Below are 23,690 nucleotides of genomic sequence, written 5' to 3'. Positions count from 1 at the left end.
GACAAAATAACTAGCAGAGCACCGGACCATGTATAGGGATCAACCTGTCCACCCATCCACATCCGCTCTACTCTGGACAGAGAGAATTTTACTTCGTCGGGAGCGAGCAATAACACCTCCAACCTACCTGAGCCAAACATAAGCTGAGGCCGCTTTGCCTCCCTCCATGAACCCGAGCTCTCAAAGGATCCCAAGTAATAGTACGTGGTAGGGTATCAACACCAACCATACCACTACAGGAGCCACGGCTCTGTGATGCTTAGCACCGGGTGTTTAGGTAAATCCAAGAAAATCCCCAACGCGTTATGTAATGGAATTGGCCTATTAAACTTGAGAGTAGTGGATATTAATGAGAGTACTTTTGAGAATGACTTTGTGAGCATCGCGGGTGAACATAATTGAAGATAGCAGCATAATCATAGCAATTAGTTAACTTGGCATGAACAATACTTTTGCAAGAGAGAGAATTTAGAGAACATGACAATAGTTGAGGACCGGATTTATCTGGAGCCGCCGTCCCCCCTCCAATAGGCATTTGTATTATTATTTCTCCCATTAAGAGAGACTTGTTACAATACAATCTTTGTGTTCCTTGTGACCTAGGTGATGCAATGAAGATGTAAAGCTTCATGCATCACAAGCATAACATAAACTTGAAGAAAGCTTTAACTATCCCAAGCCTCAATCCCAAGACCTCAAACACCTTCGAAGCTGGAGAGAGCTAGTCACGGAATGAGGGTAGGGAAGAGGAAGAAGAAACATTTCATAGGAGAAAGAATTAGCTACTCACTTATCATACTCTTCTTGCTAGTATACATAATAGCATAGTAATGAAGATGGAGAAGATGGCAAGCTTAATCATTGAAGCATGGCTCTTGGTTGGATTTGCACTCCATAGCCAAGAGTGTTGGTGTAGGCTCTCAACCTCTACTTGCTTGGAGAAGGAGAGGGAGCTCTTGCACTTTGCACATTTCATAATAAGTGTGTGTGTGTGTGTGTGAGTGTGTGAGAGTGTGTGGGGGAGTATACCCCCTAAGAAACCCCCTAGCTTGCTTGGGTCGACCCCCCCCTTGTAGCTCATGCTTGAAGCTCATTGGACCCCTCCAAGCCTAGCCAATCATAAGCAGGAGTCATACCAAGCAACAAGGGCAGCCTTGGGACTTGGGACAAGCGTTCCCCATTCCCCTTTGAGAGAGAGGACTTGCTAAATGCAAAATACATTAATTAAATCCTAAATTATCATTGGACCCCTTGGGTGGCCAACCAATAGGCTTCAGGCACACCATGAGGGTAACATGAGGAGGAGCTTGCCAAGTGTTCCTTATGCTTTCTTTGTACCAAGTAGGCCTTGCGTGAGTGTGTGGGTGTTCTCTCTCATCCCCCCTCTTGTAGGGCTCGCCCCCTCCTTGTAGGGATTGGATTTGAATTTTTGACACGTCAAGTCCCTCATACATAGGCCCAGTTCCCACCACAAGCTTGGTCCTTAAGAACTTTAAGCTTGAGCTGAGTTCTCACCTCAAGTACATCCCTAGCATCTCAAGCATGTCAAGCACCTCAAGCATCTCAATCATCAAGCAACTCAAGCCTCTCAAGCACCTCAAACATCAATCACCTCAAGCACCTTAGTCATTAAGCATGACAAGCAGGACAAGCACCTCGAGTTGGGTCTAGTTTCCGCTTCAAGCTCAGCCCTAGCTTAGCTAAGGTCAAAGGACTTTTACACACATTATTGGAGGTCTTCAATGAAGATAACCCTAAGGTCTTATCCTCCAGCATTGGTTAGCCTTGATCTTTGATAGACCATCTCTCATTTGGGCCCCCTTACCATTGGCCTCATGTTTAGATAGATCTATAAGCACATGTCCATATATTAACCCTTGTTCCCATTTATTCTCCCACATTAAGTGATCATTTTAATATGAGAAATCATTTGGGTTGGTTAGATATTAGGTTTTATGACATTCCCTCTCACTTGAAATCATAATCATCCTCAATTATGAGGTAGAAGAGATAAAGCCTTAGTCATTAGTCAATTTTACTTAGCGGGTAGAGGATGCCTTTTTACCCTACGACATCTTTCCAAGATGGATGACGAATCCATTTGATGCTTGGGAGACATAGCTGCCGCAAGCATGTCTAGTCCATTTCATTCTCCCAATGTAGAGTGACAAATTATACTTGGTGTTTTAGAGACGTCGTCATCACAAACATGATTCTAAGCATGCATACTAGTTAAATTTGTGCATAATTAAAAAGAGAACTAGTCTTATAAGACAAAAACATGGGTCATTTAAAGAAAATTTGTACATTTTCTTGCTCTAGTGTAGCATTGTAAGCATTGACAAGGTTCATACTATCCTTAAGTTTTATTCCTTGCATCCATCTAGCACCTTCAAAAGGATAATTTTTGAATCTAATAAGATACCGTCGGATAATCTTACAATGTCGTAGTACCTTGTCTTCATGCCAAAGGATAGCTTCATGTTGTAGCACCTCTTCTTGGTCTTCAACTTCGGGAGGGTCTTCAATAATTAATTCACTTGGTGGCTCTTCTTTGTAGGTCTTGAGTAGGCTCACATGAAAAGCATTGTGTATGAGCCAACGGTTGGGCGGTTTGAGTTGGTAAGCCATCTCATTGATGGGCTTTAAAATTTGAAAAGGACCATAGTATCTTTTTGCTAGCTTAGCATAATACTTTTGATGGCCCATAGGATTTTTGACCATCCTTTGACTTAATCAAGCCTTAGGAAACTTAAGTAAGACCCAATCATTTTCTTTGAATGTTAAGGCCCTTTTGTGCTTGTCAGCAGCAGCTTTTTGCCTTTGTTGAGAGATGGATATAGCCTCCTTAATCTTTTGAAAATATTCTTGTAGGTCACGGCTATACTCATCGGCGGCAAAGATCTTCCCATGTACTTTGAGTAGCAAGGGACTTTCAGGTATTCCCTCAATGATATCAATAGGTGCTTTTCTCGTAGAAGTATCTACAGTATTATTGTAGGCATACTCTACAAAAGGTAAGTATTTTTCCATTGTGAGCATTGATCTATCTTGGTAAGATAAGTCTTGAGTTGTTTCGTAAGATTAGCTCTCTCACTTTGGCAATCCGTTTGCGGGTGATAGGCCAAAGAGAAATTCAATCTTGTTCCTATATTTTCAAAGAGACCCTTTCAAAAATTACTGGTCATTCTAGGATCTCTATTTGACACAATGGATGTGGGTAATCCATGGTGCTTCAAAATATGAGATATGAAGAGAGTTGCCATTTGATGTGCCTTAATAGTCTTTTTTACAGGAATAAAGTGTGATTGCTAGCTAAACCTGACGACTGTTGTCCATATTCTCATAATCCCATGGATAGACTTGGGTAATCCAAAGTTGAAATCCATGGAAATACTCTCCCATGGTAAAATTTGGAATAGGCAATGGCTGGGGTAATTCAGGTTGCTTCCCTCTATCATACTTGGTCTTTTGGCATACTACATATTTTGAAACATACTCTTGTATGTCCACTTTCATGGTAGGCCAATAGAAGTACGTCTCTACTCCTCAAAGATTAGGTTGAATACCTCTATGCCCCTCATATGGAGGAGCATGGGATTCATACATAACTTTCTTATGAAGGGAATGTGTAACGCATAGCCTATTGCCATGGAGAAGATAACCATCCTCTGTAATGTGAATGGCTCCTCTTTCTTTCCCAAAGCAAGGGCTGACATTATGTCTCTAAAGTCAGGTTCAGTATCATACTCGTCTATCATAGAAGATAGATCATTGTGAGTAGCTATAGACACCGCATTAACTTTTGGTTGTCGTGAAAGTGCATCAGCCACTTGATTGTGCTTACTAGCAATGTGAGCAATATGGAAATTAAATTGAGAAAGAAAATTTAACCACCTAATGTGTTTGTCGAAAAGCTTGGTTTGCATCATGAAATACTTGAGACTTTGGTGGTGGTCGGTTTGTAGGATAAATGGGGTCCCCAATAGGTAGTGCTTCCATGTGTCTAGGGCATGTAGAAAAGCTAAAATCTCTTTCTCATAAATGTCCAAGACTTGTTCATCCGTATCGAGCCTTCGATTTTCGTATGCTATGGCATGCCCTTCTTGAAGCAAAACTGCTCCAAGGCAATCACCACAAGCATCACATTGGACCTCAAATGGCTTTGAGAGATTGGGAAGCATGAGGACTAGTTGATAGGTAAGCTTCTCCTTGAGCTTGTCAAAAGAATTTTGCTCCTTAGTAGTCCATACATACTTAACATTCTTCTTAGTTAAGTCATGTAGTGGTCCTGCTACTCGGGATAATTTTTCTATGAAGCGTGTATAGTATGTGCACATACCAATAAAGCTTCTTAGCTCATGTAGATTCCTCGGGTTAGGCCATGCTTTTATTACCTCTAACTTTGATGGATCCATATGGATACCATCTTGAGACATAATATGACCTAAGTATTGAATCTATTGAAGGAAAAATTCACTTTTCTTTTGGTTGAGAAAAAGGTTATTCTCCCTCAATGCTTGAAAAATCACTTGGAGATGTTGCCTATGTTCCTCCAAAGACTTGGAGTAGATGATGATATCATCAAAGAACACTCCAGTGAACGTAGCTGGTGTATTAGTCAATCCAAAAGGCATGACTAGATATTCATAAAGACCAAATGTTGTGCAAAACACGGTCTTTAGGATATCTTCATCCACTATCCTTATTTGATGATAGCCACTTTTAAGGTCAACCCTACTGAAGTAGGTAGAGCATGTAGCTTATCAAACAGACCTTCTACCTGAGGCACGGGAAATCTATTTTTGACAGTGATATGGTTTAGTGCTCGATAGTCCACACACATACGATATGCACCATCTTTCCTTTGCACTAAAAGGACTGGAGAACAAAAGGGAGAGGAACTAGGCCTCACCATCCCTTTGTCTACCAATTCCTGTACTGGCCTCATGATCTCCTCTTGTTGAGCTTGTGAGACTCGATAAGGAGGCTTGTTAGGTAGTGAGCTTCCTGGAAGGAGCTCAATGCGATGGTCATCATCCCCTCGTTTTGGAGGTAAGTCCATAGGGATATCATGGATGAACACATCTTGGAATCCTTTTAGAAAATTAGACAAGTCTAACTCTTCTTGATTCCTACCATTTACATTTGATGAAACATTAGGATCTTATAGAGACTCTTTGACAAAAATCATGTATGCAAAAATTGAGCTCTTCATTGACTTATCAAAAGCAGGAGGATTTACAAGTGTGATAGTGTGACCACGCTCACTAGCATCTATATACATGTTCTTTCCCTTGTAGGTGAAGTAGATTCTCCTTTCAAGGAACTTCATATTGGCAACCATGTGATCAAACCATGGCGGCCCTAGGATAGAATCCTCATGTTGGAGAGGAGAGATAAAGAAGTCTTCGTTGTTGACATAGCTTTGGACATGAAGCCTCAACCTCCTAATCAAGTAAGTAATGGAGGCTTTCTGTCCCTTGAAAGCTGCATCAGTCGTTACCATATGTCCCATCTCGAAATCTTGAATGCCCAACTTGGTGGCCAACTCCATTGATATGAAGTTGTGAGTAGAGCCAGGGTCAAACAAGATGGAGGCATCATGCTCTCTTACCTTTCCCCAAGCATAGGAAAGTGATGATCCTTTGCAATGAGCATCCTCTTTTGGAGCTTCGATGGTGGAAGCCCTAGGAGTCTCATTGCAAGTATTCTTGTTGGGGAAAGAAAATAGCCATGTCCTTGCTCCCCACACTTGAAACACTTATGGTCCTTGCAAAAAGCTTCAAGATCTTTAGAAGAAAGTTTTTTTTTACCTTTGTAAACTCCCTTCTCCTTGGACCAATTGTTGTTTTTGTTATTGGAAGTGCCTTGGGAAGAATTTTTGAACATTGGTTTTCCCCTTTGCATCATTTTTTCCTTTTTTGTCCATGGGATTGAAATTACGTCTAGCCCCTTGATGGATATTGATGTGGTTGAAGCAACCATGCTGTGATGGATTACTTCACTAATAGTACCAGGCCGTTGAGAGTTGATGTATTCGTCCATCTCTTCAGGTAATTCAGCACAAAATTGATGCCTTTGCTCGACAAAGTCTATCTTTTGAAAGACAGTATCCTTGAGGTGTAAATCCCAAAACTTGTCTACATACTTGTGGATAGACTCATGAGAAAGAAGCTTCAAGCTGCACCATTCGGTAAGCACTTTGTCCTTTGCATCGCTTGCAAGGAATTGCTTCATGATAGAAACTCATAGAATTTTCCATGTCTTTGGGGCTTCATTGTTGCCACAAAGGCTAGCCCACCATTGACGAGCTAATTTTTGAAAGTGCATAGCTACATGGCGTAGCTTGGAGGACTCCTTAAATCCCTCATCTCCAAAGGCCACGTCAAATTGCTAGATGAAGGTCAACACTTTGTCAGTAACACAAAAGGTGCCATCATAGGTAAGAAAAGAGATACTCTTTCCCCTCTCCTTGAACTTCTTTAGCTTTTTTGACCTTCGCCATGTAGGGAATGATTTTTGATGTCCTCCCCTCTTGTATTCTCTAAGAGAATAGCCATAGATTTTGTCAAAAGAGGAGGAAGGTAAAGAAGAAGGAGAAGAGGGTGACCTATTCCTAGCCCTTTTCTTCCTTTGTTTCCTCTCTTCCCTTTTGGAGTGATGAGGACAAGGACTATGTGTTGATATTTTCCTCTAGCGAGGAGTGGGCGATCATCTAGACCGTTGTCTTTGTGGAACCACATCTTCAGAGGAACTTAATGTTTCATTGCTTTCTTGCTCTTTGGATTCCTCCTCTCAAATGGGAGAGAGTCTTGTTTTGGAGGTCTCTTCAAGAGGCCTCCTAAGCCCTCTCTCCTCTTGGAGAGGAAAGGAAATTCCATAAGCACGAAGTTGTTGAGTAACTTTGGCTTGCAAAGCAGGGTTGCCCATAGCTTGCTGCGACCTAGTGACAAGATAATTCACAAACATGGGAGCATTATCATTATCACCTTCATGTGCAAAATCAAAGCTATTAATGTTCATTCTACTCTCTTGATTATTGTCAACCATGTTAACAAAATTTATGCATGTACTTAGTGTATGCTTTGGCAATTCAAAACCTTAGTTGCCACTCCTCTTAGCCTTTGAAAATCGACTCTTAAGTATCTACACCCACGGCTCGAAGTGGTTAAGTATAGAGAGTAGAGGAATAGGTCTAACATAGCAGAGTTCCCGAGGGCTAGCTCCTTTTGGACTTCTTATGGCTCAATAATGGTAAAGCCATAGGCAAGTCTAAAAAGACTCCATTATTAAGTCCAAAGCTCCCGAGGTGTGCACCATATCCCACATAGTGGGCTCAACAAAATCGATAATAGATCCCAGTTTCACTTACCCTAATATAATTAACAACATCAACCATTTATAGGCTACTTCAGGACCTCTCTTCTTAAGCAAGAAAAGAGAAAACAAATGCTTTGATACCAATTGTCCTATTTAACTTGAGAGTAGTGGAAATTAATGAGAGTAATTTTGAGAAATGACTTTGTGAGCATCATGGGTGCACATAATTGAAGATAGCAACATAATCACAGCAATTAGTTAACTTGGCATGAACAATACTTTTGCAAGAGAGAGAATTTAGTGAACATAACAACAGTTGAGGACCGGATTTATGTGGAGCCAATCCCCCCTCCAATAGGCATTTGTATTATGATTTCTCCCATTAAGAGAGACTTGTTACAATACAAATATTTGTGGTCCTTGTGACCTAGGTGATGCAATGAAAGCTTCATGCATCACAAGCATAACATAAACTTGAAGAAAGCTGTAACTATCCCAAGCCTCAGTCCCAAGACCTCAAACACCTTCGAAGGTGGAGAGAGCTAGTAGGGAATGAGGGTAGGAAAGAGGAAGAAGAAACATTTCATAGGAGAAAGCATTAGTTTCTCACTTATCATACTCTTCTTGCTATCATACATAATAGCATACTAATGAAGATGGAGAAGATGGCAAGCTTAAGCATTAAAGCATGGCTCTTGGTTGGATTTGCACTCCATAGACAAGAGTGTTGGTGTAGGCTCTCAACCTTTACTTGCTTGGAGAAGGAATGGGAGCTCTTTCACTTTGCACATTTCATAATGAGTGTGTGTGTGAGTGTGTGTAGGTGAGTATACCCCCTAGGTTTCTTGGGTCAACGACCCCCCCTTGTAGCTCATGCTTAAAGCTCATTGGACCCCTCCAGGCCTAGCCAATCATAAGCAGGAGTCATACCAAGCAACAAGGGTAGCCTTGGGACAAGTGTCCCCCTTTTCCCTTTGAGAGAAAGGAATTTCTAAATGCAAAATAAATTAATTAAATCTCCTAAATTATCATTGGACCCCTTGGGTGGCCAACCAATAGACTTCAGTCACACAATGAGGGCAGCATGAGGAGGAACTTGCCAGGTGTCCCTTATGCTTTCTTTGTACCAAGCAGGACTTGTGTGAGTGTGTGGGTGTTCTCTCTCATCCCCCCTCTTGTAGGGCTTGCCCCCTACTTGTAGGGATTAGATTTGACTTTTTGACACCTCAAGCCCCTCATGCATAGACACAGTTCCCACGACAAGCTTGGCCCCTAAGCACTTTAAGCTTGGGCTGAGTTCTCACCTCAAGTACAACCCTAGCATCTCAAGCATGTCAAGCACCTCAATCACCTTAGTCATCAAGCATGACAATAAAGACAAGCACCTCGAGCTGGGTTGGGTTCCTGCCTCAAGCTTAGCCCTAGCTTACCTAAGGTCAAAGGGCTTTTACAAAGATTATTGAAGGTCTTCAATGAAGCTAACCCTAAGGTCTTATGCTCCATTGATTAGCCTTGATCTTTGATAGACCATCTCCTTTTTGGGCCCCTTTACCGTTATCCCTGTGTTGAGATAGATCTATAAGCATATATCTGTATTTTAACCCTTCTTTTTGTTTATTCTCCCACATTAAGTGATCAGTTTAATATGAGAAAATCATTTGGGTTGGTTAGGTATTAGAGTTTATGACACGTTAGCTGTGTAGGTCATTCAATCCCCGATGCACTAATCGTGTAGATGAGCCTAACAAAAATAAGAAGACCTCGGCAACACCCCCAATCCAGCAAAGCCCCAGGTCAACGACCCTTTATCCTAAGCGATGTAGGTAATCCTAGTCCCTTAGCAAAGCTGCCATGATAAATATAACACATGAGTCCAATCACAATAGCACTTTCCATAGGCACAAACAATACTTTTCCAAGTAGTTAGACTGTACAGGGTCTCTACCCTTACACATCTACCATAATCCATTCAGATCACTTCATGATCTAATCCCAAAATCATAATTGATAATCCAATCACTTCTCACGTGTGAGCACTCCACCCAAATCGGGTTAGGCACAACCAAACCTGTATAGAACATAACATGGCTGCAAAATTTTTTGCAGCATTTCGGCAGCATAACCATATCCAAAAAAAAACCATGAGTCACACTGGCTTCCACCATAAAATCACAACCATAATCTATGAGGGAATCTCAGCCCTTAACCACAAATTATAATCACACCATTGAATAACCTCCCACACTTGGAGTTTGACACATCCCCTGCAGTCAATCAGAGTCCACACGCATATGACTCTTAAGACATGATTCTTTCATTCATAAAAAGAGTCCTACTAGCAACTAATCATGATACAAAAATCCAATTTTGACAACATCCAACCATGCAAAGTTGATGCATCACATCTTCACTTCACCTCTCTAGCATATAGAGCTAATTTTGACCTAGAAAGGTGGAAAGAAACCATAACCATGCATATGAGGCATCGACATCAATCCATAAGTTTCCATACATCATATGATAACATTCCATCACCATAAACATGATGCAAAACAGCTCCGACCTTTAGGTCAACCATAAACCATAACTTCACACATATGCAAAAAAAACACTTTTTGACATTTTCGGGAGCATGCATAATATGCAAATGGAAGTATTTGACCTCAAAACAATGCATAAAGCTTATCTTCATAATATAAAATAGCACTCTATCACATCACTTTACCCATATGGTACTTACATAACAAACGGTAACCCAAAAACGAAAGCCACTTTAATCATATTTGCCTATGCGGTTTGGGTTGTCTAACCATATACCCTCACATAAGTTTATGGGCATTTAATAACTGAAATCAAATCACCAAAACAAACCATAAATCATACATAAAACATCTTGGTTAACTCACGACGTCATATGGTACTCCCCCTCGGTAACACCCCTTTACGCGTACGTAAAACCGATTATGGAACAATTAATAACTTGCATTTTCGAGGTGATAATGGAGACCTAAAAACATTTATCATCAAGTTTTATCAAGATTTTCAATTGGTTAAGTGGTTTTTCCCATCAAGTGAATCTATATAGTGGTTCTCCAAGGAGCTTGGAGTCAAAAAAATTGAATGTGCAGTGGGCAACAAGCTACTTTTTAACCATATCTCTTAGCTCGTGCATGATTTTCACAAGACATCAAAGAAATAAATGTTATAAATTAAGTCTTTTATCTTTGGTATGAAGGGTTCAGGCTAATTCATAACGGTTTGTGAGTCATAGCCAAAATAGTGTTCCTATCCCTTCTATGACGTGAAATGAAAAGCGCTTTTTATGCACGCACGTGATCATAAACACATCGTGTGCATAAATCAGCGTGTTAAACATGATGAAATAACCATGGGAAAACTTCATACATACTCAGTTAATCCATACATGCACTCGTATATGAAAAACAATCACCGAGGGGGTGACTACTCAAAAAAATGACATAGAGAGAGAGAGAGAGATGATGATGGCTATGGAGTTTAGAGCTTCTCACCGTGCTTTAGAATCTATTAGGGTCTGTCCAAAAGCTTCTTGCTTTGCCACAAGAGAATGGTGATTAGAGCTATGTAGAGATATTCACCATGAGAGCTTTTGGAGAGTGCGTACACCGTGAAACAAGAGAGGAGATAGTAAGAAAGTATCCTTCTTCTTCGTCTTCTTCTTCTTCCCGTATATGAGAGAGAAGAGCTTATGGAGATGGTGATGAAGAGCTTGCACAACTCCGTATTATAGATACGAATAGCCTTGAGGTAGTAAATGCAACAAACGTCACTGGAAACTGAGCACTAACTGGAAATTTATAGGCAAGTGCAGCAAGTCGGAGTGATGCCCAAGCTAAATACTAGCGCTAGATTTTAGGCTAGGAATAGCTTACCATCCAATTTTTACAATAAAATTGGCCAATTAAATAGTATCCGACCAACTAATGGAACCTTAGCTATACTATGCCGCACCATAATGTCCTGACATAATTATGACATTCTCGTACTGCCCCGACGTATTTATGATACCGCTTTTTATAAAAATAATTCCGATAAAAATCTCGTTTGTTCTTGTTTTTGCTCCGGGTGATCATTTTTAAATCCGGCGGGGACTAAAATTAATATTTTTATGTTTAGGTCATCATAAAAAGCACATTGCTTTTCAGAAAACGCCAAAAGCATGAAAAGCTAAAAGTAGCATAAAAAACCAAAAAAAGTAAAATTTTCTAAAATTGAACGACGGATTTCCCTTGTCCACTGGAATAAGAAAGCGGACTCGCTTTTCACTAAAAAGCACTAAAAATCATGAAAAGCTAAAAATAGCATGAAAAGCACTCAAAAAGTAGATTTTTACAAAATTAAACCCTAGCTTCCCTGGAACACGTAGATTAAGAATCCGACCTTGCTTTTTGCAAAAAATCTCTTAAAAGCATAAAAAGCATGAAAATTCTAAAAATTGTGAATTCTCTATCATTGAGAGAAGTGGATTTAGATCTATTTTCTGACAATCTTTGGCTTTTTTTTCGGTTTGTGCTCTTTTCTTTTGCTTTCTCCAAGAGATTTCGGACCTTTGAGTTCTTCTAAATGCTTGAGAGGATTTCTTGCTTGTGACAGAACCCTTGGTATCATTGCATTTTTGGATCTTTGCTTGAGATGTCATCACAGCTTTCATTTGGCACTATGGATTCACCCTTAAATGAGGTTGATGGAATTGCATCTACCATGTTTAATGCCATTATGTTTTCTTGTTTGGGTTTCTCAAAAAATCCTCTAGAAAGTGACTAGGCAAAACCTAGAATAAATAAAAGCATTACCCAGAACTTATGTTCAAAACAACAAAGCTCAAGAAATACCATAAGCTAGTGAAGATTACGCAAGAGCTTTTGAAAGTGCAAAAATAAGGACTGATAATGCTAGTGGAAACCAAACAAGAGAAACTAACCACTAGTGGTTGAAAACAACCTAGAATCAATAAGACAACCAACTCATGTAGTGATGGATATGAAGGATGGTTTTGTCAGAGTTCCACCTCTTGTGGAATACTTGTTTTATCTCCTTTGGTTGCTGTAAGAGACATGAATGATGAAAGTTTTCTTCAATCTGGTCCATTTTCTTCTGCTCATTTCACAGCACAGGGTCCTCCCCCCCCTAGCATGCTCGTGGCTATGGCTTCGTTCTCTCTCCTCTACAAATGGCAGCCTACAAGGAGACTCTTCGTTTTCTGCCTACAAGGTTTCTTTTCGCGTTTCCTAGTGGCTCCGCTCTCCAACACGTGATGCCTTGCTGCAACTAGCAGTAGTCTCGCCTGCCAATATGGCGATCTCTCATCTCATTCCCGCCTGCCACATGGTGGTTCCCCGGCTCTCCATCTCCTGCAAAGCTGAACCAATGCGTACCTCCTTTCATGCACAACCTCGCACTCTCCTTTGCAACCGTTTCTTCATCAGTGGCACCCTTATCAGCATGTACTCTTCTCAGCAAGGGTCACAACCGCCTTTGCCTCCATAGCAGATCTGGGTCGCCATTTTTCCCAGTCACAGCGCTCACCGACTTCATCGCCCTCCTAGTAGGTCGCGAGAAAGAATCCCGTGGTCGCCAAGTGTAATAGGCATGGCTACCTATTATGAGACTGTGCTCACAGAAATGCAAGAGAGAGAAGCACATCACAGCGTTAGAGAGAGAGAATAAGAATACATCAAATTCCATAGCCTTTGATTATGAGAAAGCCCAATATAGCATACAAAGGAAACCCTTCCTTATGTAGAAATAATGAGCACCCTTTCATATCCCCATAGCCCTTCCTGATTATGCCTCTTGGGATCCACTCCCTCTAAGGGCTTATTCCCACATGAAGGTACACGATGACATGCCGGAAAGTCCCAATGTGATTTAATGCGATCATGTGCAGCTATGTGCGGTCCGGGCACATACAAGCTCTCTCCAAGCCTATTGCAATGGTGCAGTCGGATCCATTTCGGAGGTCATTTGGAGGGCCATATGAAGAAGAGAGAAAAATAGAGCTCGTCCAATGAGCAGGAGGGCTACGTTACGTAGGAAAATACGTGGAAAGACTCAAAAAATAGGAAAATATCCTAAAAACTTTCACGAATCTAGGATTGTGGCATCGTAATTTCCTTGCTTTTATCGAGATGTTAGGTGCTTGTGTGGTCCCACTGCTGATATTCTCTTATGGTCATTAACGTACTGGAGGGTGACCATTAAGCCCGCACAAGATATTGGAATTCTAAAACACTCTCCCTCCATTAGAATGCTTTCAAAGTGAATCTCCCTCCACTAAAGCTTTTCTCTCAGAGCTATGGCTTCCACGTCCTCTCGCCCAAGAAGCTCTAGGTGTTTACGGTCTCTCACACCAACAACCAACAGTTGCACCTTGCCTAGAAGGCCAAGTAGTAGCATATCCTCAATTACAATATCAACTTCAATAAGTGCAGAGAACCAATGGGTTGGACAAAGGATATACAAAGGTTCATGGGTCCTCATGCAACCAAGAAGACCCAAGAGGTGTAGTGCTATCAATGTTTACCGCTCAGCATGGAAGGACAGAGTGTTGGATTTCAAAGTTGAAATCGGCAAAATATCTGTAAAGGAATTTCTTGTTCAGCATGTGTTTACCCATCCAGACATGATAGAAAACGGTGGAAATGTGTCAGATATACATCAACCACGTTGTAATTGTAAGTATTCTTGACATCTGAACTACATTTGATTTGTCATTTCACTTATTGATACTCTCATTATAACTTTTCTTATATATTTTGCAACGTTCATCCCTCTTCTTATGAGCAATGTCTCCATTCTTCACAGCTCAACTACATTAGATTTGTCATTTTGACTTATTGATACTCTTAGTTTAACTCTTGTTATATGTTTTGCAGATGTTTATCCCTCTTCTTATGAGCAATGGGAGCCTGTGGAGTGCATAATAGGCCTCTTCCTTGTTGTTCATGCCCACGTTGGTTCTCTACAATATTCAGGGAGGAGCAGCAAAAGCCTGGCTGATGAAGGAATATTTTTCTATGACCACTTCTACCAACTCAGCCCAGGGAATAAGAATGGCATGTTGGTGAAACTGCCTCTACCAACCGATTGGAACACTGTGGACTGCCCAGTTCCTGAGGAAACAATGGTGGAGGCAATGCGAAGTAAGCTCTACAAGGATATACAGAGGTCTCTACGTAGCTCTATTCCCACCAAACTGGTTAGAATTGCAAACTTTTGTCCTACTGCACTCTTCATAGAGTTGTTTCATAGCTACAATATAGTGTTACGAAAACTATGTTCATGTGCAAGTCATTTCAGCAGTCATCCTGCGACAAACTTCTTGACAGAGGATGGTATGTAAAGGAAGAGATTGACATACGGTGCGAGGTCGCGCTTGACACTCTAGTTGTCAAGTACATGATTGCAAGCCAATCACTGTTAGTCTCCTTTTGGTATATACGATCACAAATGCTCAAAGGTAAGTACATTCCTATGGACCAGGTTTCTGCAGGTTTGGAAGATAATCCTGCTGTGGATGTGAAAGTGATTGATAAAGAGCATGGCCTAATGTTGGTGGTTACAATAAGGGAGCTATGCAGTCTTCTGCAGTTGCGGCACGACATAATTGAAGAGTCAATGGACAGGGACCTTTCAGATTTTTCCTTTTTTCTAGCTGGCCGTAAGCTGATGCGGCATAGGGAAAAAGATATTTTGTGCAAAGAGTTGGATGGTCGGGTTGAAATAGTGTCAATGTAACAGAGATTCTTGTGAACCCAAGTGTATACGAATGACTTTCAATACATGAAGTTTTTTGAGCTCATTTGTCAGTTATGCTCTGTGAATATAAGTGTTCTTGAAATACATTTATTTAGCATGTCAAATCTCTCTCTCTCTCTCTCTCTCTCTCTCTCTCTCAATGTTAGGCAAGACAAAGACATGATAGAAGAGTCATCTTAATTCATTAGAAAGTACAAACTCGTCCGTGAACAATGGACTGAGATACAATTTCTATAAGTATGGAATCAAAATGTCTTCAAGGTAAAAATCAAAGGAATGCCCCTCGAAAGAAGGTGGTGAGATAGTTGTTCCTGGTGGATTTAGTTCTCCCTTTTTAGGAGTATCATCAATCAGTAGTGTATTATTTGCATCAAAGGGTACATCGATTTGGCTAAACGGTTTGTACAAAAGAGGTAAATGTGGTTTTTTAGGGTGGTAGTGGCCCTCGACGGTAACACATTTTCTTTGATCATACTAAAAGGCAAAATCTGACGTGTGAGCGCCGCATACACCGCAAACTATTGTAACTAGTGGCGACAAGTTTTGCCTTTGCATTGAAGACCATATGGCAACTCTGAAGCGCGGAAGAAGAAACTGAATAAATTCTTTGGTTCCTGGACGAACCACGACTCGAGAAGTTCCCATCCGAAATGTTTGCAAATCCTCGTAGGGCTCTGTGTCACCCAGAGGCACGCGCATCAGAGTAGCAATCCATTGATGTCCAAGATAATCAACCTCTGTAAAAGTTGACAAGTACATATAAGTAGTTAGAAGCTGAACATATTTTACCATACTTGAATAGACATTACCGGAACAACTGTATCTACAAGTAGCAAGGGTCCATATTGGGTCTCTATAGTGTTGTTGTCGTTGTTGCTATCCTCTGCTTTAGCTTCATCATTCACATCTTCATAGTCATCATTCACATTGACGGACGCAAAGCGGACCCCAGACCCTGACGGCCTCTAAAACGCCGGGGGCCGAATGGCTCGCCTCGAGCCTGCCATGGTAAAGCGAACAAGGGGAACCACCTAACTTTGAGCCGCTAGGACGCAAAGCCCACGATGATATGAACACCGCAAGCCTACACAGAGAGAGAGAGAGAGAGAGAGAGAGAGAGAGAGAGAGAGAGAGAGAGAGAGAGAGAGAGAGAGAGAGAACACTCGCAATTGATGAAAACAACCTCGGGAGTGTGAGGGTGAATTATTTCTGCAATATTTACAAGGTGGCATGCCGTGGTGGTAGAGAGGTAGGGGAAAGAGATGGTGCAACCTACTTGGTGCGTTCTGTAGGGAGATTCAATGAGTGCAAATGTTCATTGCCAAGAGCGTGCATACGTGTGTGCATCGACCATTGGAGTCGAGAGATGGGTGTGATTCCCTTCGCATGGTGCAATTTCCAAGGCAAACCCAGCACACAAGACCCTAAACCCTCTCCCCGTGATGGTGATGGTGTCAATCCCTCCTACTACACTCTACCCAATGCTTGGTTCCACATACGTTGCCCCCCCCCCCGATAGTGACCTCTTAGTGCCAATTTATAGGTGTAATTGGTTGCTTGGATTATGGTAATCCCAGTGTGGTTAGGGTAATCTTAATCGGGGAGACAAAGCAAGTGGTGGGCCCGGTGTGGTTGACCCTTGCTTTGTTTTTGGGGGAGGTTATTAAAAGATGGGAATCTCTAGGTGGTCCTTTGTTACCCTCACCTAGAGAGAGATATTTACAAAAGGGAAATTTACAATGGCTTGGGTGAAAATTGAAGATAATGGTAAAATAACCTAAAATTACTAAGATGGCATCGAGGTTGCGTGTTGCTGGCGAATGGCGAGCTACCGGTGCGTTGGTGTCGAGCGTACTTCTTTCTGGAGTTGGCCGGGGCATGCCTTCGGCGCATTTTCTGTTTTTGTCGTTGGCGGCGCGTGCTTTGGATCCTTCTTCTTTCGTTTGTCGATGTCGTAAGCGTTTATGCATGTGCGTATGTATGTATGTGAGTGTGGGAGCATGTGTGTGTGTTTTTTTTTGCGGGTGAGTGCGTATACGTATATGTATGTGCGCATGCGTGCGTGGGAACACGGGAAAGGGAGGGGGGAGTTATATAATGTATATATATATATATATATATATTCCTGTAGCGGATGGCGGACTGTTGCGCATGGCGGAAGGAGAGAGGGGGGAGGTGTGTGGTGGGGTGTGTGTGTGTGTGTGTGTGTGTGTGTGTGTGTGTAAGTGCGTGTGTGTGTGTTTCAACTGCTGCCGCAAGGCGCGTGTGTATGGCTGTGTGGGCTGCGGACTGCGCGCGAGAGAGAGTGTGGTGGAGATGCGGGGTATGCTGCGGATTGCGCATGGGAGAGAGAGGAGAGGTGGGGGGAGGGTGTGTGGTGGGGTGTGTGTGTGTGTACAGCGCTGCTACCGCAAGGTGAGAGAGAGAGATATTTGCGCGATGGCGGCATCCGGATGAGAAAGAGAGAGAGAGAGTTTGGCGTGCTGCCGTGCCGTGAGAGGGAGAGGGAGAGGGGGAGGGTGAGGGGTGAGGGGATAAGGGATAGAGGGAGTGTGTGAGGGAGAGTGAGGGAGAGAGGGGGTATGGCGGGGCATGGGTTTGTGTGGGTGAGAGGGAGAGAGGGAGGGTGGTGTGTCTTGCATGGGCTTAAAGACGAATGACAACTAAGTCAATGGGGGGGGGGGAATATATCCGCGGGCTTGGGGGGGGGGGGGAGAATGAGGCCGGGGGGGGGGGGGGGGGGGGGGGGAATGAGCCGAAGGAGGGTGAGGCGAGCGGGTGGGGAAGAGGGAGGAGGGGTCGGGGAGGGAATATTGGCGGGCCGAAGAGAGGGGGGGGGGGGGGGGGGGGGGGGGGGTCCCACGCGGCTTACACCGAGGGAGCACGAGAGAGGGGCTGGGGGGTTTCTTCTTAATTTTTCCTGGCCGGGGGGGTAAATCGGGGGGGGAGGGGGGAAAGGAGGGGGAAGAGGGTATGTTAAAGAAAATGGGGGGGGGGAGAGAGTTGCGAGAGTATTATCTGATGCCTGTTGGGCCGGAAGGGAAAGATGAGTTACGGTGGGGGGGTACTGAGAGTGGGGGGGGTGAAATGAGTTTTTTTTTCTTTTTTTTCTTTGATTTTCCGAAAGCTGGCTATCATTAGCCCTCTCTCTTTTGGCTAGAGGCATTCATGCTTCTACCCCTTCTTCAATTTCTTCAGCTGTAGAGTTAGAGGGTTCTCCCTCTTTTGGAATGTCTAGCACGAATTCAGGGTCAAACCTAAGAAAGTACCTCTTCAGTCTCCATCCATTGACTCTAGTCTTGTGAATCCTCCCATCTGCTTCCATTAGCTTATAGCTGCCGTTGTCGTAGAGTTTCTTGATGATGAATGGTCCTTCCCATCTGGGCTGAAATTTCTTGTCCTTCCTGGTATCAAATCTGTTGTCGTATTGTAGCACTAACATGCCTTTTTCCAGTCCTTTCTCTTTAAGCCCTTGATTGAAAGTGAGTCGGCGTCGTTTTGCCTGTGCCGCATAGTGATTGATTGCTTCTTCCCTATCCAGTTGTAGTCTCTCTAGATCCAAGATGTGGTTTCTAAGGTTTACGATTGGACGGTGGGTCTGGCTGGCCAAGACTCGTAAGCTGGCTATTTGTACCTCAATGGGTAGAATTGCCTCCTTCCCATAAACTAGATGGAAAGGGGTGAAACCTAGTGATGTTCGGAACGTTGTTCTGTAGGCCCAAAGAGCTGCCATGAGATGTTTATCCCAATCTCCTGTATGGTTGTTCACCTATTTTGTGATGATCTTGCAAATCATTCCATTTACCTTCTCTACCAGACCATTGCATTGTGGATAGTATGGTGTGGAATGCCGACGTGTGGTGCCTAACTTCTTCATCAGTTCTCCTACCACATCACCTGTGAATCCTGGTCCTCTATCTGATATTATCTCAAGAGGAGTGCCAAAACGGCAAACGATATGCTCAAAAATGAACTTTGCCACCTCTTGGGCTGTAATGCAGGTGGTCGATGTTGCTTCTGCCCATTGCGTCATGTAGTCTACCCCCACAATGATGTACAGTTTACCTGATTGGGCACTTGGTAAGGGACCAATTGCATCGATTCCCCATTTCTCAAACGGACCATATGAAATGATAGGGGTTTGGGGCTCGTAGGTTAGCGTGCGATCACTGGCCACTTGACAGGCCTTACATGTTTTACACCAATGGTGTACATCTCTGTTCAAACTAGGCCAAAAGTATCCTGCCTGTAGAATCTTCCTACTGGTGATATCTAGAGCAAAATGACCACCGCAGACGCCGTCATGGCAGCTTGAGATTACCTCGGTGATTTCACTGGAGGTTGGCACCCGCCTAAGAATTTGATCTTTGCCCTTACAATACAAGTGGTCGTCTATAAGGCGGTACCTAGTAGCCTTCCTTACCAGCCATTGTTTTTGGCCTTTAGTGTGTCCTGTTGGACATTCCCCTGTATTTAGAAAGCTGATGATATCAAGAATAGCGTCACTGCCTTGAAAGAGGGGTAGCTTTAATTTGATTGCTCCTATGGAAACATCTTGTATCCTTTCTTTAGCTAGTGCGTCTGCCTCTTGATTTTCTGCTCTGGGAATGTGGAAGAGTCTTACCGCTTCAAACTTCTTCAGAAGGTTTTTAACTTGGCGAAGTTGACCAAGTAAAACCTGATTCTTGCACTCCCAGGTGCCATTTATCTGCCTTATCAAAAGCAAAGCGTCGCCGAATACATTCAAGCGCTGAATTTTTTGTGAAATACATTGTTCCAGCCCAAGGATTAGGGCTGCATATTCTGCCTCATTGTTAGAGTGGGAGTGTGATAACTGCCCTATGGAGAATACTATTTCTTGCTGTTCTTTGAAAATGACCATGCCTGCTACAAACTGATTCATTGTTCTCTTGTATGCTCCGTCAAAGAAAAGAGAGTGAGCTCTCTCTAGCTTAGGGCTCTCTTTATCTGGTGTTCCTTCCTTTGCTTCTGTGTCGACCTTCAGCTTCTTCTCGTAGTGGCGATGAGTGAGAATTCCTGCTAGACTAGCCTTGGTAGAGTTTTCTACTTGCATGGTGTAATCAAATTCTTGTAGTCTAATTAGCCACTTTGAGATCCTAGATGAGACATCCATGTGTCGCATTACATAAGGAAAAACCTCTTCCATTGTCAGGATTACAAATGGTCTAGGCAAGAGATAGGAGCGAATTTCGTTAGTTAGCAAACATTAGTGCAGAGAACCATGTGTTCTACTTCGGTGAATCCCTTCTCTGATGGGGTCATGACTCGACTAGAGAAGTAAATAGGGCGCATGAAAGAAGTTTTGGGATCCTTTTGCATTAATACTGCTCCCAGAGTATCATTTCCCACACTAGGGTTCACATAGAATGGCTCGTCCCACTTGGGGGGTGAAATAGTGGGAATCTTAGATAGGACTTGCTTTACCTGAGTGAATTTCTGTTCATTCTCTTCACTCCATGAGAAAACATCCCTTTGGGTGAGTTTTTGTAGGGGAAGAACCACTTGAGATAGCAGGTGAATGAACCTGCTTAAATATCTTACCTTCTGAAGGAAAGAAACCAACTGCTTGGCGGTGGTGGGAGATGATAAAGATACCAGAGCCTGAATTTTGTTGGGGTCAACCTCGATTCCTTTTGCTGAAATTACATGACCAAGGAGAGTGACCTTGCTCTCACCAATGTGACACTTGTCCACGTTGAGTTGGCCACCCAGGGTTTGTAGCCTAGTGAGGGGCTCGTGAGCTATAGATGCAAAAATCATCTATGAAAACCCGTATTGATGCTCCAAAGTAGGGTTGGAAAACAAAGGTCACATAGCGTTGAAATGTGGCTGGGGCGTTGGTGAGGCCAAATGGCATTACTCTGTAGGCAAAACATCCCCAGGGTGTGATGAAGGTTGTCTTCTTCTGATCCTCCTCCGCAATGCTAATCTGGAAGTATCCTGAGTAGCCGTCGCATACTATGTAGCGTTCGTGACCTGCCACTTCATTGAGTATTTCATCTTGGAATGGGAGGGGAAAATGGTCCCTCTTCGTGGCTGCATTGAGAGGTTTGTAATCCACACAAACTCTCCATTTACCAATTTGTTTTTGTGTGACTACTACTGGGGAGACCCATTCTGAGTCTTCGACAGGGTAGATGAAACCTGCTTGTAGCAAACTCCTTACTTCTTTAAGCAATGCCTCTTGTTGAATCACTCCAAGTCTTCTGAGCTTCTGTACTACGGGTTTACTGCCTTCCTTGAGCTTTATGTGGTGCTGCACTACTATAATTCCTGTGATCTTATCATAGCCATCAATGAGCAAGGTAGTGAAGTTGCCTAACATAGAGACATACTCCTTCCTCTCTTCATTGGTTAACTCATTTGAGAGCATTTTCTGTAGCTTACCTGCATCCTCCAATGATTGCTTACCTGATGGTCCCTCTTCGTTTGTTGAGGTTGCTTCAGATTGTGTTAATCTGTTTGCATCTTTAAGAATGACTCCCATTACTTTGATGCTACCTCCACTCCCGTCGTTGGTGGTTGTGTCTTCTCCTGAGGTAGACGAGGAGTCGCTGGTGGACTCGTCTTCTGAAGCCTCCAAGATCATATTGCGCTGCTTCCCAGTCCTCATGTCGTAGAATATGGACTTCCCTTTAGCATCCTTCATCTGGATCATCCCAGTGCTCCAGTCTTGTTTTGCTTCCATGGCCATAAGCCAAGGCCTTCCAAGAATGATGGGGTAGCCCTCCCTTTTGTGTGGCATGACAAAGATGTCTACCTCCACTTCCGTATTGAATGCTTTTACTTTGACCGCATTTACAATGCCTACGCATTTTACTCTTACATTGTTTGCCATCTTGGCTCGATAGGGTGCCGGCCTACTTACCTCTAGACCTAGATGGTGCATCATCTTTTCACTCATGACGCATATTTGCACGCCACCATCTATGTAGACGTTTGAAATCCGCTGCCCTTTGATGTGAGTGTCCATGGTTGGCAAGATGTCGTCGAGATCCCTCCCAGACTAGCCCCAGCTATCCGTGGTCTTGATTTCCTGGTACTTACCATTTTCGTCCATTGCCTCCTCATTCTGGGTGCAAGGTGGAGTAATTGGGGCCACGTTATCTTCGGGCCCTGCATTAACACATCCTGGACTAAGTCATAGGGTTGTGCTTCCTCACCTAGTGAGAAGTCCACTATGTCTATCTTCCGCCGCGGTTTAGCTTCTTCTTTGCTAGACTCGGCTTTCCCTTTAATCTTCTCTTCCTTTTGAGATTCCTCCTCGTGCCTCGCACGTTTCACTCCCATAGCATCCACTTCTTCTACCTTCGCTTTTCCTTTGTGCTTCTCTCGAGCTGACTCTTCTACCTTCGCCTTCCCTTTAGCCTCTAAGCTAATGACACTCACCGCTTGGTTCACTGCAGGTGGTGGGGGTAGTGGTGGAATGAGAGGTTGGGGTGGTGGTTTCTGTTGTATAGGTGGTAGCAGGATTTGGATTGTTGGGATTGGTCCTGGCTGTCTTGGTGGTGGTCTTACTCTTGGCGGAGAGATATGATTCTGTCTCCTCCCTCTATTAAATTCTGCCTTCTTGGGTGTGGGCAGTAGTACATTCCATGGCCGTCTTCTCCGCAATTGTAACAGTGGTATTATGGGTTCTACCTTAGTTGTCCTCTTCCTTGTTCTGGATTTCTGCCAGATGCATGCCCTTGCTACACCAGATGCACAGATAAACTCTCTAGTTGGGTGGTGATGCGACTCAGTAGGTCTTGTTGTTCCTCTGCTGTCTCCTGTGGTTGGACTCTATGGTTGGCTGTTGCAGCCACTGGGGTTGGTCGGGCCGAGCTTGTTTCCTCTGACTTGTTTACTCTTGCTTGCATGTGCAGCTTCTTGTCTTTAAGGCGGGCTACTTCGACTGCCAACTCATATGTTGCAGGAAACCTTCCCTTCACCTTCTCTCTAAGCAGCGACCATAGACCAGCAATGAAACGGTCCTTCTTCAGGAAATTAGGCGCTCCTTCGCCTTCCTCTAGTGTGGCAACCCATCTCTCCCATAGGTCCACAAACTTTGATTCATAGGTGGCGTACTCCAGCAGGCCTGCCTGCTTTAATTCTATCAATAGCTGCCATAGCTTCTCCGAGGTTGTGCCTCCACCAAACCTCTTTACAAAAGCAGCCCTTAACACATCCCATGCATTCTTTGTAGCCTACAGCAATGCATTGTACCAGGACTTGGCCTCTACTTTCATCAGTAGAGGAAAAATTCTGAGTCGTGAAGCGTCGTCATCTTTGTTGGAGACGACACACGCAATGTCAAAATCATCCAAAAAATCAGTGGTGAGATCCTCACCCTTCTTTCCACAGAACGTGGGGAAAGAAACACTTGCCATGGTGGTGACTTGGGAAATTACAAACCCTTTTTTTTTTTTTTTAACATCAACAGCAACTGCTCATAGGGGTTTCTTACAGGGGCGAATGGATAGGCTAAAACATGATAAAAATAGAGACATTAAAGGAATGGTGGTAATCTAGTATGGGGAGAATGATAGGGTTCGGGGAATTGAGGATTT

The sequence above is a fragment of the Adiantum capillus-veneris genome, chromosome 15 (genome assembly GCF_014529385.1).
Source record: "Adiantum capillus-veneris isolate H3 chromosome 15, ASM1452938v2, whole genome shotgun sequence".
Classification (NCBI taxonomy): domain Eukaryota; kingdom Viridiplantae; phylum Streptophyta; class Polypodiopsida; order Polypodiales; family Pteridaceae; genus Adiantum; species Adiantum capillus-veneris.
This window is presented reverse-complemented; position numbering follows the sequence as displayed.